The 14762-nt window shown below is 41.7% G+C and overlaps 1 protein-coding gene across 6 annotated transcripts in view; it reads left to right on the top strand.

Moving 5' to 3' along the window:
- ZNF280B (zinc finger protein 280B) overlaps positions 1 to 14762 on the top strand; it is a 94364-nt gene that overhangs the window by 70215 nt on the left and 9387 nt on the right. For all 6 annotated transcript variants that reach the window (XR_004298674.1, XR_004298675.1, XR_004298676.1 and 3 more), the window contains exon 3: positions 3576 to 3635. The gene's annotated coding sequence lies outside the window, so the exon portion shown is untranslated. The remainder of the gene's footprint in view (positions 1 to 3575; positions 3636 to 14762) is intronic.

The following is a 14762-nucleotide window of genomic DNA, read 5'->3' as shown; positions in this document are numbered from 1 at the left end:
GAGACGAAATCCAGGTCTCCTACTCCTCCGCCATCTTGCTCCGCCCCCCTGTATTATCATGGGTTTTATGTTTGTTTTCCTTTCTCCTGAGTTCACATAGGTTGCATAAGAAACTGGGAGGAAAGATATTGTGATCCAGAAGTTACTTCCAAGTACAGTCAGTGTGAATTCAAGTTATTTTAAATTGCAAGAGAATCAGCATCCATGGCCCTGAGCAGGCTGAGTTATTTGTCCCACTTCCCCATCTGTGTGTGTCCCTGTGACCAGCACTGCTGTGCCAGATCTGACAGTAATAATCAGTCTCCTTCTCAGCCTGCAGCCCCGAGATGAGCAGAGGCCCTGCATTGGCTGGGGCATCTTTGGATCCAGAGAAGTGGCTGGGGACACTGGAGCCCTGGTATTTATCTGAGTCTGAGGAGTAGTACAAGGGATACCAAGGAGGGCTCCCTGGCTTCTGCTGGTATCAGTTTTGTAGTAGCTCCCAACACTGATGTCCCTGCTCAGGGTACAGGCGAGTCTGGCTGTTGTTCCAGGAGGAACAGAGAGGGAGGGCGGCTGGGTCAGCACAGGCTGGGACAGGGAACCTGCAAACATAGACACTCACGGGTGATAGAGTAGAGACCAGGGAGCTTCTCAGGATCTGAGCCACAGGGCCAGATACCGGCTGGAGGGCTTCCCTGCATCCCTGAGGTCTGTCCCTACCTTTGCCGTGAGTGAGGAACATGAGGAGGACAGGAGTCCAGGCCGTGGTGACAGAGACACTGGTGCCCACAGTGGGCTGGGCTGCCCCAGGCCTCCTTCTCTCCCCCACCCTCTGCCATTGGAGGGGCTCTCCATGCAAATGGGTCCACCCAGTGACTGCCCAGCCCCTCCCTGAGCCCTGGTGCTGGGGCTCAGCTCACAGACACACTGAGGAGGATGGGGGTTGGCTTCAGCCCAGGGGAGAGCCCTGGGAGGATGCACTTGCTGAGACCACCCACAGGTCCCTGCTCAGGGGACTCTGCCAGGCAAGAGAGGACACAGCTGCTGAGTCCCCATCAGGGAGCACAGGATGCAGCCTCCAAGCCCAGGCTTCTTTGCTTGAATGGTCCTCATTGAGCAGCTGTGGAGGGACCACAGGGCAGTTCCACAGCACCCCTTGCTGGTCACAGGTTACACACTTACCAAGGCCCTAAGCCCTCAAAGTCCAGCTGGTTTCTGCAGCTCACCAGGTCTGGGTCTATATTCACATCAGTGGTCTGATGCTTAGAAAGTGAGGCCCATAGTGCTGCCCATGAATACTGTTGCATGTTCCACTCTCAGAAGGAGTCCTGGCTTATGGGAGATGCAAACATTTACCTAAATTAAAACTTAAGTTGCTGGCAACCCAGAGAAGATAACTGCACCCATCATCTTCCTCCATTGGTCTGGGATTTAAAATATGCATGTTTTCAGTATTTTAAAACTCCTGTGCATTAAAGCAATGGGTTCCAACTACTCTCTCATGAATTGAGTTTTGTTTTAATCATCTATTTTTCAACGAATTTCATCATCTTACTAATTTACAAAGTAAAGGAAAAACAATGAATTTATTTTGATGAAGTACAATATCATTTTTTATTGTATAGATTGTGCTGTTGGCGTCTTGTCTAACCATGTTTATACAAACTCTAGATCTTGAGGATTTTCTCCTGTGTTTTTTTCCATACATATATAGCTTTATGTTATACAGTTATATCTATGATCCTTTTAGTGCATTTTTTCATAAGGTGAGAATTTTAGGTGAGATTCATTTCCCCCTATGGATAGCCAATAGTTCTGTGGCCATTTCTCCAGGAGACTATCCTCCGTCCTCTGCAAGACTTTTGCAACTTTGTCAAAAGTACTTGTCCATACTTTCTTAGGTCGGTTTCTGGGTTTTCTGTTTTGTTCCATTGACCAATGTGTCTACCTTCCATCCATAACACTCTATCTTGTTGTGATAGGGGTTGAATTAGACTTTTATACAATTTGGGAAGAGTTGACATCTTTACTATATTGAGTCTTCTCATCCATGAACAGAACATGCCTCTCCATTGTTTTAGTCCACTTTGGTTACATGTATCAGGATTTCAGCATCCACGGCTTGTACACATTTTGTTAAATATGCACCTAAAAATTTCGTTGTTGAGTGGTTTTAATGGTATTTTAATTCAGTTTTCACATGTTTATTGCTAGTCTATACACATTTAAATGATCTTTCTAGGGGTGCCTGGGTGGCTCAGTTGGTTAAGCGTCTGCCTTCAGCTCAGGTCATGATCTCCGGGTCCTGGGATCGGGCCCTGCATTGGGCTCCCTGCTTAGTGGAGGGTCTGCTTCTCCCTCTCCCTCTGCCTTTCCCCTCCCCTCGTGCTCTCTCTCTCAAATGAATAATGAATAAATAAAATCTTTAAAAAATGATCTTTCTATGTTGATCTTGTATCATATGACTACACCTTCCTGAAATTACTAATTATTCCTCAAGTTCATATTTATATACCTATTTGTAGTTTTCCTTGTATTTTTCTGGTGGACCATTCTCACCCCTGAAAATAGGGACAATGTCTCTTGCTCTTTAGTCTTATGCCTCTCGTTAATTTTCTTGCCTCATGGTTCTGTCTGGAGCATCCTGTCCTATGTAGAACAGCAGTGTTGAGATTGAACATCAATGTCTTGGTCCCGACCCGAGGACAGAGCTCTCAGTGATTCATCTTCATGTGTATTAGCTATCAGGACTTTATAGTTTTCTTTATCACACTGAGGGTGTGCTCCTCTAGTTTTCATTCTCTGAGAATTTTTATCCTATTCATTCAATCATTCACACTTATTATCATGAATAGGTTTTGAATTGTGTCATATGCTTTTTTCATATTGATTGATAAGATCATGGGACTTTTCTCCTTTAGCCTGTTAATACAGGAGATTACATTGATTGATTGCTGTTTGAATATAAAACTGTCTGAATATAAAACCTTGCATCCCCACATTGGTCATGGTATATACTCTTGTTATACTATACATAACTCAATTCTATTTCCTAATATTTTCTTTAGAATTTTTGGGCCTCTATTTGTGAGGGATATTCCATTTGTTTCTTTGTTTTGTGGCAGGAAGCTGTTGGTAACAGCTACCAACTGAAAAATTTAAAATCATTGTCTTAGCCAAATTCAGCATTTTGATCCACAAATGAGGAAGACCTAGTCATTTATTCAAGTTTTCTTTATTTCTTTTACAATGTTTTGTAGTTTTCCATGTATAAGACTTTCAGTTTTTCTAAAATATATCCTTAAGAATTTCATTATTATGGAATTATAAATGGCATTATTTTTATTTTTAAATGTTGATGGCTTATTGCTTCTGTATAGAATACCATTCATCTCTGCATGTTGGTTTTGTAAGTGGAAGCCCAGATTGAAGCCCTTAGACTGGAAACATCTGTGAGCTGCCACCAGACCCAGAACTGGAATCAACACCGTTTGACCTCTAACACCTCCTTTGAGTAATTTTTATTTCTGAGCAAGTAAATTTTGCCTTTGAAAACATGAACATGATGAGAATGTGTCATCATCTGTTTCCAGGAAAACAAAGGATCTGTTGAAGATCTGACAACTGAAGTCAACCCCTGAGCCACCTGACAGGTAATGTCACCAGACCCAGAGAGTGGAGGCGGATTTTGTCTCACTTCCCTGTGGGTCCAGAACATTGCATTATCTTGGCATATATGACAGTAATAGTCTCCTTGCCCTCATGCTGGAGTCCAGAAATGTCAGAATACCTGAACTGGTCGAAACATCTTTGGATCCAAAAAATGACAGGGAACCTGGCATCCCTGATGTGTATCTGACTCTGAGATGAATCTAGGAGATACTGGGGAGGGCTCCCTGGCTTCTCCTGGTGCCAGTATGCATATATATATGCATACTGGCATATAAATATATATATTTACCATTAATGATGGACTTCTCAGAGTGTATGTGAGTCTGGCAGATTCTTCCAGGGATGCAGAGGAGGGTCTGAGTCAGCACAGGCTGGGAGAAGGAACTGCAAACACAGACACTCACAGGTGATGGGGCAGGGATGGAGTTGAAGTTATTTGGGTATCTTATCCAAAGAGGTTGACATAGGCTTGGGGGCTGCCCCAGATCACTGAATATGGTCCTCACCTGTGCAGTGAGAGGGGAACACAAGGAGGAGAAGCGTCCACAGCATGGCAGATACACACCTGCTGACACCCCACAGCAGGATCTGGGCAGCCTCAGGCATATGTTATCCCTTCGGTGGCCTCTGGGAGAAGGGGCTATTCCTCTACGCTTGTTTCCCCTACTGGTGATCTGGTGATCTCTGCTCCACTCTGAAAGGAGTTGAGTTATGCACTCAGGTTTTAGACAGAGAGGGCTGGTGGGTGAGTCTCAGAGTTTGTCCCCTGGAGTGACTAGGGAAGAAACGGCTGCTGGGTCCTTCCACAGACCTGTGAACAGCCAGAGAGGACACACCTTCTGAGTTCCCACCAGCACACACAGGTACCTATAACCCAGCCCTGGGGAGTTTGGGTGATTTAAGGGAGATTACAAAGAAGTCACCCCCGTGCAGACACTGAGGAAAGACCCACAGGGCCCCTTGCTGCCCACTGGCCAAACTTCAACCTCTCAGTGGATATAATGATAGGGGCTCAGGCCTGAGAGCCTGGTCACTGTGAGTCTTCCAGTACCCATGGGCCATAGTCCCTGCTCTGCCCTCAGGTAACTGATATTAATAAACAGCCCTTCCCATTGTGGGAATTCCTAGAGTAGCAGAAGGGAGACATATGGAAATATGACCCTGTACAGGGTGAGTGGGAATGCAGGGAGGTGGGAATGCAGAGGGCTGGGAGCAATGGCCTGACCCCTCCTTCAGCAGGGCCATGTGAGGCGCCACTGGTGACCTGGTCTGAATGCAAGCAGCATGTCCTGCAGCAGGGCAATGGAAGCAACACCACTCCTGGAAAGGGGCAGGGTTCCAGATTAAGTAGCAGAGTGTGCAGATACTCAGTAACATAGTAGCAGACGCTCATGGTGGGAAAACAATTGCTACCAAGTGGCCCCTGTCTGGAAACAGCTGGACAATGAGGGTATTTGTGGACGGGTAGTAAGAAATATGTTTCTATATTGAAGAGATTGAAAGGTATTTATAATAATTTTATTGAGTGACCTACCATCAACTGCACATATTTAAAGTTTTCAACTAGATACATTTCGAGAGGTATAGAAACACATGAAGCCATCACGACAGTCAAGTTGATGATGTAGGGCTAAGGTCAGGCTGCCAGAGGATGGGCATCTTTGGCATGAACATTGTTTTGTGTTAAAAGCAATCACAACCCAATCAATCCAGGAAAAGCTCTTTACCGCCCCTCCTCCCCCACCAACTGCACATCTGTCAAGAACAAGCTATTAACAGAGATATTGCTTTACCTAAGAAACATATCTGCAACAGGGCAAGTTTTGTTTTCCAAACATCTCCTTTCACCTTCCTGCTGAGGGTCATCCTCTCCTTTGTATACCCAGACCCTACCCACCTTAACTCAGGATGTCAGATAAGCCTCATATTGCCTAACTATCTTTGGAAGTTTGTGTGTGTTTGTGTGTATTCCCCATCAGTATGAAACTAAATTTGTTTTTTTTCTTGTTAATCTGTCCCATGTCAATCTGATTCTTGGTCCAGCTAGAAGGATCTTTAATGGTAGAGAAAATACTTCCTCCCCGACAGTTGGTGTATGGGCAGGACATGTCAACTGCTGGACATATTTCACCCTGTATGCTACAGCTGAAATCCTGGGACAGCTGACATAGAGCCAGTGGAATGTAAGTCTTCTTACCATGTCAGCCTCCCGGAATCTCTGTCTGTGGAGTCTGATGGAGTGGGAGTGGTGAGAAGACTTTTCTCTTTTTCTTAATTTAGATTTCCAGGAGGAAATATTGTGGAATTAGTTCCTTGGGCTTAGTGACAGTTTGGTTGAATTTGCTAGATAACTCTTTGGTTATTGATCCATCTCCTCCCAGAGTTGGTCTTTTGTTTTCCTTTGCCTGTGTCTGTATGTCATGTGTCCTGAAAAGGCATTACCATAGGATAGAAGGGAGACTTAGGCCTTAAAAGCCTTCATTTGGGGTTGGTCCCACAGACTGTTGAGTTCCATGTTCTCATCAGACTGGCATCTGTTTAGACACACTCTGCTGTGGCTCACAGCCTGTTGCTAAGCAACTCCTTGGAAGCCAAAGCTGCAAAAGTGGTGGCAGAGGTCAAGCACTTACAAGCTGTTTGAGTGCTTGCCATATTAAGAAGTCCCTAGTGTTAGTATCAATTGGTCCAGGAACAGGTTAGATCGGCACTAGGTCATCTGTCAACCTCAAGAAAACTTCCATGCAACAAGGAACACTGTCAAGCACCACACAATCCCCAACCACAGGGCACATCCCTCCTAAGTATTAGAGTGGCTCCAAGACCAAGGCTTAGCCAGAAGAAAAACAGGATGGTGATTTTTATTTGTTCTTGTTCTATGTCCTCAAGGGGTTAGTTTGTGACCAGTAGAACATTCTCTCTGGTGTCCATCATCCAGAGGGTGCTCTTACTTGGGTGCACTTGGTGGTCAGTCAAACCGACTGGGGACCACCCCCTTGCCCTGTCTCTGTCTGTCTGTCTGTCTCTATATCTCTGCCATGCCAGCTCTCAGGAGGGTTTGCCATAAGACCTTGCAGCCCATAGGAACCTTATCCATCTCAATATTCATTGTTTGTTCATACTGGAAAGTTCCATTCTGTATTGCTTGCCTGGTGTCACAGTTTAGTGGGTCTGTGACTGGAGGCATATGAAGATTTTTTTGGAGACTGGAGATAGCATTATCACTACATTATCTTTACTGTGCAATGAAAACCTTTGCTTTCTTAGATTACCTTGGGAATAAACTTTTAGCTCCTGGGGGCTGCATACCCTCTCTGGATTCCTCTTTTGTCTTTGGTTAAGACATTAAAAGTCTTACTGGTTTGAGTCGCTATTAATAGATCCTACTTGTCAATGTGATGCTGGCAGGCTGGGTCCAAGGATCCAGAGTGTGTCCCACAGGACCAGCCAAGAGGGTCTTTGCCTTTGAGAAGGATGGAAATCAAACATGAGGCAGCAGGATATGGAAGGAGAGTTTATTGAAGATATAGAGAGAGCAGATAACAGACAGAGTGACTGTCTGGGAGACTCAGAAAGGAAAGGAGGAAGGCTTGTCTTTGTTGGGGTCTGGGGTTTTTTATGGAAGTTGGTGGTCTTGTGCATATGTCCTCTCATCCAGGAACTGGTTAGATCAAGGACAAGAACCCAGGTGTTATTCCTTGGAGCCAGGGGTCTTGGCATGGAGAGGCCTAGCACCTAGGTGGTCTGGAATGAGCATAGGATAGCTTCCTCTTATTTTTTCTCAACTGGTCCTTCCACAGATGTTACCTATTCTAGAAAAATAATTAACCCCTTGTCCCTGACAAAGAGGACATATGGTATTTGCATTACAAGATATGTGAACAGTGGGGTACAGGTGCAGGGCCTAGCAGTAATAGAAGCCTGATTAGAAGCAAAGGAAATAACCAACTTTATCTCTCATGATGTCCCTTTGATTTCCCTGTCTCAAATGGCCAGATAATGGATCTTTAATTTGGCTACATTTAAAAGCAAAATTTTCTTTACAGAGATCTCTCAATTGTCTTACTAGTAAAATGCTAAACTTAGGGACTTCCTTGACCAGAAAAAAAAAAAGAAGAAAGAAAGAAAAGAAGAAAGGAAGAAAGGAAGAAAGGAAGAAAGGAAGAAAGAAAGAAAGAAAGAAAGAAAGAAAGAAAGAAAGAAAGAAAGAAAGAAAGAAAGAAAAATGAAAGTAAGGAAGGAAAAGAAGGAAGGAAGGAAAAGAAGGAAAGAAGGAAGGAAGGAAGGAAGAAAAAAAGAAAGGAAGAAAGAAAGAAAGACCAGAAATTAGACTTAAGACTGGAGTAAATGTTCACATCCAGTGTAAATTCCCCTTCTTAAGATCCAGCTTCTTCTGCCTGTTTTAATTCCCTTTCCCTACAAGATTTATAGGGAGTGTGTATCATATGACCTCACTGATATGAGGAATTCTTAATCTCAGGAAACAAACTGAGGGTTGCTGGAGTGGGGGGTGGGGTGGGAGGGATGGGGTGGCTGGGTGATAGACATTGGGGAGGGTATGTACTATGGTGAGCGCTGTGAATTGTGCAAGACTGTTGAATCACAGATCTGTACCTCTGAAACAAATAATACAATATATGTTAAAAAAAGAAGAAGAAGAAGAAGGAGAAGGAGAAGGAGAAGGAGAAGGAGAAGGAGAAGAAGAGAAGAAGAAGAAGAAAGAAGAAGAAAGAAGAAGAAGAAGAAAGAAGAAGAAGGAGAAGGAGAAGGAGAAGGAGAAGGAGAAGGAGAAGGAGAAGGAGAAGAAGAAGAAGAAGAAGAAGAAGAAGAAGAAGAAGAAGAAGAAGAAGAAGAAGAAGAAGAAGAAGAAGAAGAAAGAAGAAGAAGAAGAAGAAGAAGAAGGAGAAGAAGATAGCAGGAGGGGAAGAATGAAGGGGGGCAATCGGAGGAGGAGACAAACCATGAGAGACGATGGACTCTGAAAAACAAACTGAGGGTTCTAGAGGGGAGGGGGGTGGGGGGATTGGTTAGCCTGGGGATGGGTATTAAAGAAGGCATGTTCTGCATGGAGCACTGGGTGTTATGCACAAACAATGAATCATGGAATACTACATCAAAAACTGATGATGTAATGTATGGTGATTAACATAACAATTAAAAAAAGATTTATAGGGAGCACTCAGTTCTAATCTCTATATTCCAAGTATACAAATTGCTCATGTAAATGCTAAAAGCCAGGAAATAAATTTAACAAAAGCTTCAGAGACTGGGAATAAGACTCTTTGTTCCTACCTTTCAGGGCTCTGTAGTCAGGCTCTGCCAGCCTCGGACAATGCTATGCCAAGTCCTTTGATGGTGTATCTTAGGCCTCTTACCACAATAGACTCCCCCCCGACCCCATAAACAGCTGATCTTTTTAATTATAAAGTCTTTTTATATCTACTTTCAAAAGATCCTCCAAATTTAGAGAGTAATTAAAAAGGTTATTTGACTATTCACAGCTACCCCTTCACAGAGAAAACAGAGGACCCAAACTTCTCCCAGGCCCTCCTCCAAATGATCTGTGAAAGGCCAATATTTAGAGGCTAATACAAGCCAAGGTTAAATTGTGTACTCAGAAAATAGGCTTTTGTTAATGTACTTTATGCAGACATTTCAAAAGCATAAATCTTGTTCTTAAAATTTTTAGTTGAATTCCCCCAGTTAATTAACATATAATGTATTATTGGTTCAGAGGTATAGGCCTGTGATTCATCAGTCTTATATAATACCCAGTGCTCATTATATCACATGCCTTTCTTAATGTCCATCACCCAGTTACCCACTCCCCCCACCTCCCTCCCCTCCAGTAACCCTCAGTTTGTTTCCTATGATTAAGAATCTCTTATGGTTTGTGTCCCTTTCTGGTTTTGTCTTGTTTTATTTTTTCCTTTCTTCCCCTATGATCCTCTGTTTTGTTTCTTAAATTCCTCATATCAGTGTGATCATATGATAATTGTCTTTCTCTGATTGACTTATTTTGCTTAGCATGATACCCTCTAGTTCCATCCACATCATTGCAAATGGCAAGATTCCATTTTTTTGATGGCTGTGTAAAATTCCATATTCCATTAACATATCTCACATGTTCCCTATCCATTCATCTGTTGAAGGACAACTGGGCTCTTCCCATAGTTTGGCTATTGTGGACTTTGCTCCTCTAAACATTGGGGTGAAGGTACCCCTTCAGATCACTACATTTGTATCTTGGAGGTAAATACCCAGTAGTGCAATTGCTGGGTTGTAAGGTAGCTCTATTTTCAACTTTTTGAGGACCCTCCATGCTGTTTTCCAGAGTGGCTGCACCAGCTTGCATTCCCACCAACAGTGTAGGAGGGTTCCCTTTTCTCTGCATCCACCCCAACATCTGTTGTTTTCTGATTTGTTTATTTTAGCCATTCTGACTGGTGTAAGGTGGTATCTCGTTGAGGTTTTGATTTGGATTTCCCTGATGCTGAGTGATGTTGAACATTTTTTCATGTGGCTGTTGGCCATTTGTATGTCTTCTTTGGAGAAATGTCTGTTCATGTCTTCTGCCCATTTCTTGATTGGATTATTTGTTCTTTAGGTGCTGAGTTTGATAAGTTCTTTATAGATCTTCAATACTAACCCTTTATGTGATATGTCATTTGCAAATATCTTCTCCCATTCTTTCGGTGTCTTTTGGTTTTGTCAACTATTTCCTTTTCTGTGCAAAAGATTTTTATGTTGATGAAGTCCCAATAGTTCATTTTTGCCTTTGTTTGCCTTGCCTTTGAAGACATGTCTAGCAAGAAGTTGCTGCAGCCGAGGTCTAAGAGGTTGCTGCCTGTGTTGTCCTCTAGGATTTTGATGGACTCCTGTCTCACATTTAGGTCTTTCAATCATTTTGGTTCTATTGTTGTGCATGGTGTAAGGAAATGGTGTCTTTTTTTCCATTGGATATTCTTTCCTGCTTTGTCAAAGATTAGTTGACCATAGAGTTGAGGGTCCACTTCTGGGTATTCTATTCTGTTCCATTGATCTATGTGTTTTTGTGCCAGTATCATACTGTCTTGATAATTACAGCTTTCTAATAGAGCTTGAAGCCCAGAATTGTGATGTCACCAGTTTTGATTTTCTTTTTTTTTTTTTTTAAGATTTTATTTATTTATTTGACAGAGAAAGATAGCGAGAGCAGGAACACAAGCAGGGGGAGTGGGAGTGGGAGAGGGAGAAGCAGGCTTCCTGCCGAGCAGGGAGCCTGATGTGGGACTCGATCCCAGGACCCTGGGATCATGACCTGAGCCGAAGGCAGACGCTTAACGACTGAACCACCCAGGCGCCCTGATTTTCTTTTTCAACATTCCTTTGGCTATTCAGTGTCTTTTCTGGTTCCATACAAATTTTAGAATTATTTGTTCCAGCTCTGTGAAAAAAGTTGATGGTATTTTGATAAGGCTTGCCTTGAATGTGTGGATTCCTCTACGTAGCATAGATATTTTAACAATATTTGTTCTTCCAATCCATGAGCATGGAATGTTTTTCCATTTCTTTGTGTCTTCCTCAATGTCTTTTATGAGTGTTCTATAGTTTTCTGAGTACAGATCTTTTGCCTCTTTGGTTAGGTTTATTCCTAGGTATCTTATAGTTCGGGGTACAATTGTCAATGGGATCAACTCCTTAATTTCTCTTCTGTCTCATTGTTAATGTATAGGAATGCAACTGATTTCTGTGCATTGATTTTGTATCCTGCCACTTTGCTGAATTCCTATATGAGTTCTAGCAGTCTTTTGGGTTATCTAGATAGAGTATCATGTCATCTGCAAAGAGTGAGAGTTTGACTTTTTCTTTGCTGATTCAGATGCCTTTTTTTTCTTTTTGTTGTGTGATTGCTGAGGCTAGGACTTCTAGTACTATGTTGAACAACAGTGGTGGTAGTGGACATCTCCGCTGTGTTCCTTACCTTAGGGGAAAAGCTCTCAGTTTTTCCCCATTGAGAATGATATTTGCTGTGGGCTTTTCATATGTGGCTTTTATGATATTGAGGTATGTTCCCTGTATCTCTACACTGTGAAGGGTTTTAATCTCTTATATGGTGCTGTACTTTGTCAAATGCTTTTTCAGCATCAATTGAGAGGATCATATGGCTCTTTTCCTTTCTTTTATTTATGTATTGTATCACATTGATTGATTTACAGATCATGAACCAAACTTGAAGCCCAGGAATACATTCTATGTGGTCGTGGTGAATAATCTTTTTAATGTACTGTTGGATCCTATTGGCTAGTATTTTGTTGAGAATTTTTGCATCCATGTTCATCAGAGATATTGGTCTGTAATTCTCCTTTTTGGTGGTCTTTGTCTGGTTTTGAGATCAAGTAATGTTGGCCTCATAGAAAAAGTTTGGAAGTTTTCCTTCCATTTCTATTTTTTGAAATAGTTTCAGAAGAATAGGTATCAGTTCTTTAAATGTTTGGTAGAATTCCCCAGGGAAGCCATCTGGCACTGGGCTCTTGTTTTTGGGGACATTTTTGATTACTGCTTCAATGTCCTTGCTGGTTATGGGTCTGTTCAGGTTTTCTATTTCTTCCTGTTTCAATTTTGGTCATTTATACAGCTCTAGGAATGCATCCATTTCTTCCTGATTGCCTAATTTCTTGGCATATAATTCCTCATAATATGTTCTTATAATTGTTTGTATTTCTTCAGTGTTGGTTGTGATCTCTCCTCTTTCATTCATGATTTTATTTATTTGGGTCATTTCTCTTTTCTTTTTGATAAGTCTGGCCAGGGATTTATCAATGTTATTTATTCTTTCAAAGAACCAGCTCCTAGGTTCCTTGATCTGTTCTACTGTTCTTTTGGTTTCTATTTCATTGATTTCTGCTCTGATCTTTATTATTTCTCTTCTCCTGCTGGGTTTAGGCTTTATTTGCTGTTCTTTCTCCAGCTCCTTTAGGTGTAGGGTTAGGTTGTGTGTATGAGACCTTTCTTGTTTCTTGGGAAAGGCTTGCGTAGCTATATACTTTCCTCTTAGGACTGCCTTTGCTGCATCCCAAAGATTTTGAAGAGTTGTGTTTTCATTTTCATTGGTTTCCATGAATTTTTTAAATTCTTCTTTAATTTCCTGGTTGACCCATTCATTCTTAGTAGGATGCTCTTTAACCTCCATGTATTTGAGTTCTTTCCAACTTTCCTCTTGTGATTGAGTTCTAGTTTCAAAGCATTGTGGTCCAAAAATATGCAGGGAATGATCCCAATCTTTTGGTACCGGTTGAGACCTGATTTGTGACCTAGGATGTGATCTATTCTGGAGAATGTTCCATGTGCACTAGAGAAGAATGTGTATTCTGTTGCTTTGGGATGGAATGTTCTGAATATATCTATGAAGTCCATTTGGTCCAGTGTGTCATTTAAAGCCTTTATTTCCTTGTTGATCTTTTGCTTAGATGATCTGTCCATTTTAGTGAGGGGAGTGTTGAAGCCCCCTACTATTATTGTATTATTGTCAATGTGTTTCTTTGATTTTGTTATTAATTGGCTTATATTATTGGCTGCTCACATGTTAGGGGCATAAATATTTACAATTGTTAGATCTTGTTGGGTAGACCCTTCAAGTATGATGTAGTGTCCTTCTGCATCTCTTATTATAGTCCTTGGTTTAAAATCTAATTTGTCTGATATAAGGATTGCCATCCCAGCTTTCTTTTGATGTCCATTAGCATGGTAAATTGTTTTCCACCCCCTCACTTTAAATCTGGAGGTGTCTTTTGGTCTAAAATGAGTCTTTTGCAGGCAGCATATTGATGGGTCTTGTTTTTTTATCTAATCTGATACCCTGTGTCTTTTGATTGGGGCATTTAGCCCACTTACATTCAGGGTAACTATTGAAAGATATGAATTTAGTGCCGTTGTATTGCCTGTAAGGTGACTGTTACTGTATATTCTCTGTGTTCCTTTCTGGTCTATGTTACCTTTAGGTTCTTTTTGCTTAGAGGACCCCTTTCAATATTTCTTATAGGGATGGTTTGGTGTTGCAAATTCTTTTAGTTTTTGTTTGTCCTGGAAGCTTTTTATCTCCCTTCTATTTTCAGTGACAGCCTAGCTGGATATAGTATTCTTGGTGGCATGTTTTTCCTGTTTAGTGCTCTGAATATATCCTGCCAGTCCTTTCTGGCCTGCCAGGTCTCTGTGGATAGGTCTGCTACCAATCTAATCTTTCTACCGTTGTAGGTTACAGACCTTTTGTCCCGAGCTGCTTTCAGGATTTTCTCTTTGTCTCTGAGACTTGTAAGTTTTACTATTAGATGTCGGGGTGTTGACCTATTTTTGTTGATTTAGATGGGAGGTTCTCTGTACCTCCCGGAGTTTGATGCCTGTTCCCTTCCCCAAATTAGGGAAGTTCTCCGCTATAATTTGCTCCAGTATACCTTCTGCTGCTCTCTCTCTTTCTTCTTCTGGGATCCCAATTATTCTAATGTTGTTTCACTTTATGGTATCACTTATCTCTTGAATTCTCCCCTCATGATCCAGTAGTTGTTTATCTCTCTTTTTCTCAGCTTCTTTATTCTACATCATTTGGTCTTCTATGTCACTAATTCTCTCTTCTGCCTCATTTATCCTAGCAGTTAGAGCCTCCATTTTTTTATTGCGCCTCATTAATAGCCTTTTTGATTTCGACTTGGTTAGATTTTAGTTCTTTTATTTCTCCAGAAAGAGATTCTTTAGTGTCTTCTATGCTTTTTTTTCAAGCCCAGCTAATATCTTTATAATTGTCATTCTGAACTCTAGTTCCAACATCTTACTAATGTCCGTATTGATTAGGTCCCTGGCAGTTAGTACTGCCTCTTGTTCTCTTTTTTGAGGTGAGTTTTTCTGTCTTATCATTCTGTCCAGAGAAGAATAGATGAACGAGAGAACAAAATGCTAAAATGACAACAACTACCCTAGAGAAATATACAGTAAAAAATCAGATGAGACCCAAATGGGGGCGGGGGGGGGAAGAGAGAGAGAATATAATCAGACAGGTGAGCAGAATAGAGCAATACAATGGATTCTGTGTGTATTTTCATCTGCCTTTTAGAAAACTAGATCCCAAAATTGTAAAGAAA

This window comes from Phoca vitulina, unplaced genomic scaffold (assembly GCF_004348235.1).
Source record: "Phoca vitulina isolate PV1807 unplaced genomic scaffold, GSC_HSeal_1.0 scaffold146, whole genome shotgun sequence".
NCBI classification, from domain to species: domain Eukaryota; kingdom Metazoa; phylum Chordata; class Mammalia; order Carnivora; family Phocidae; genus Phoca; species Phoca vitulina.
This window is presented reverse-complemented; position numbering and strand designations above follow the sequence as displayed.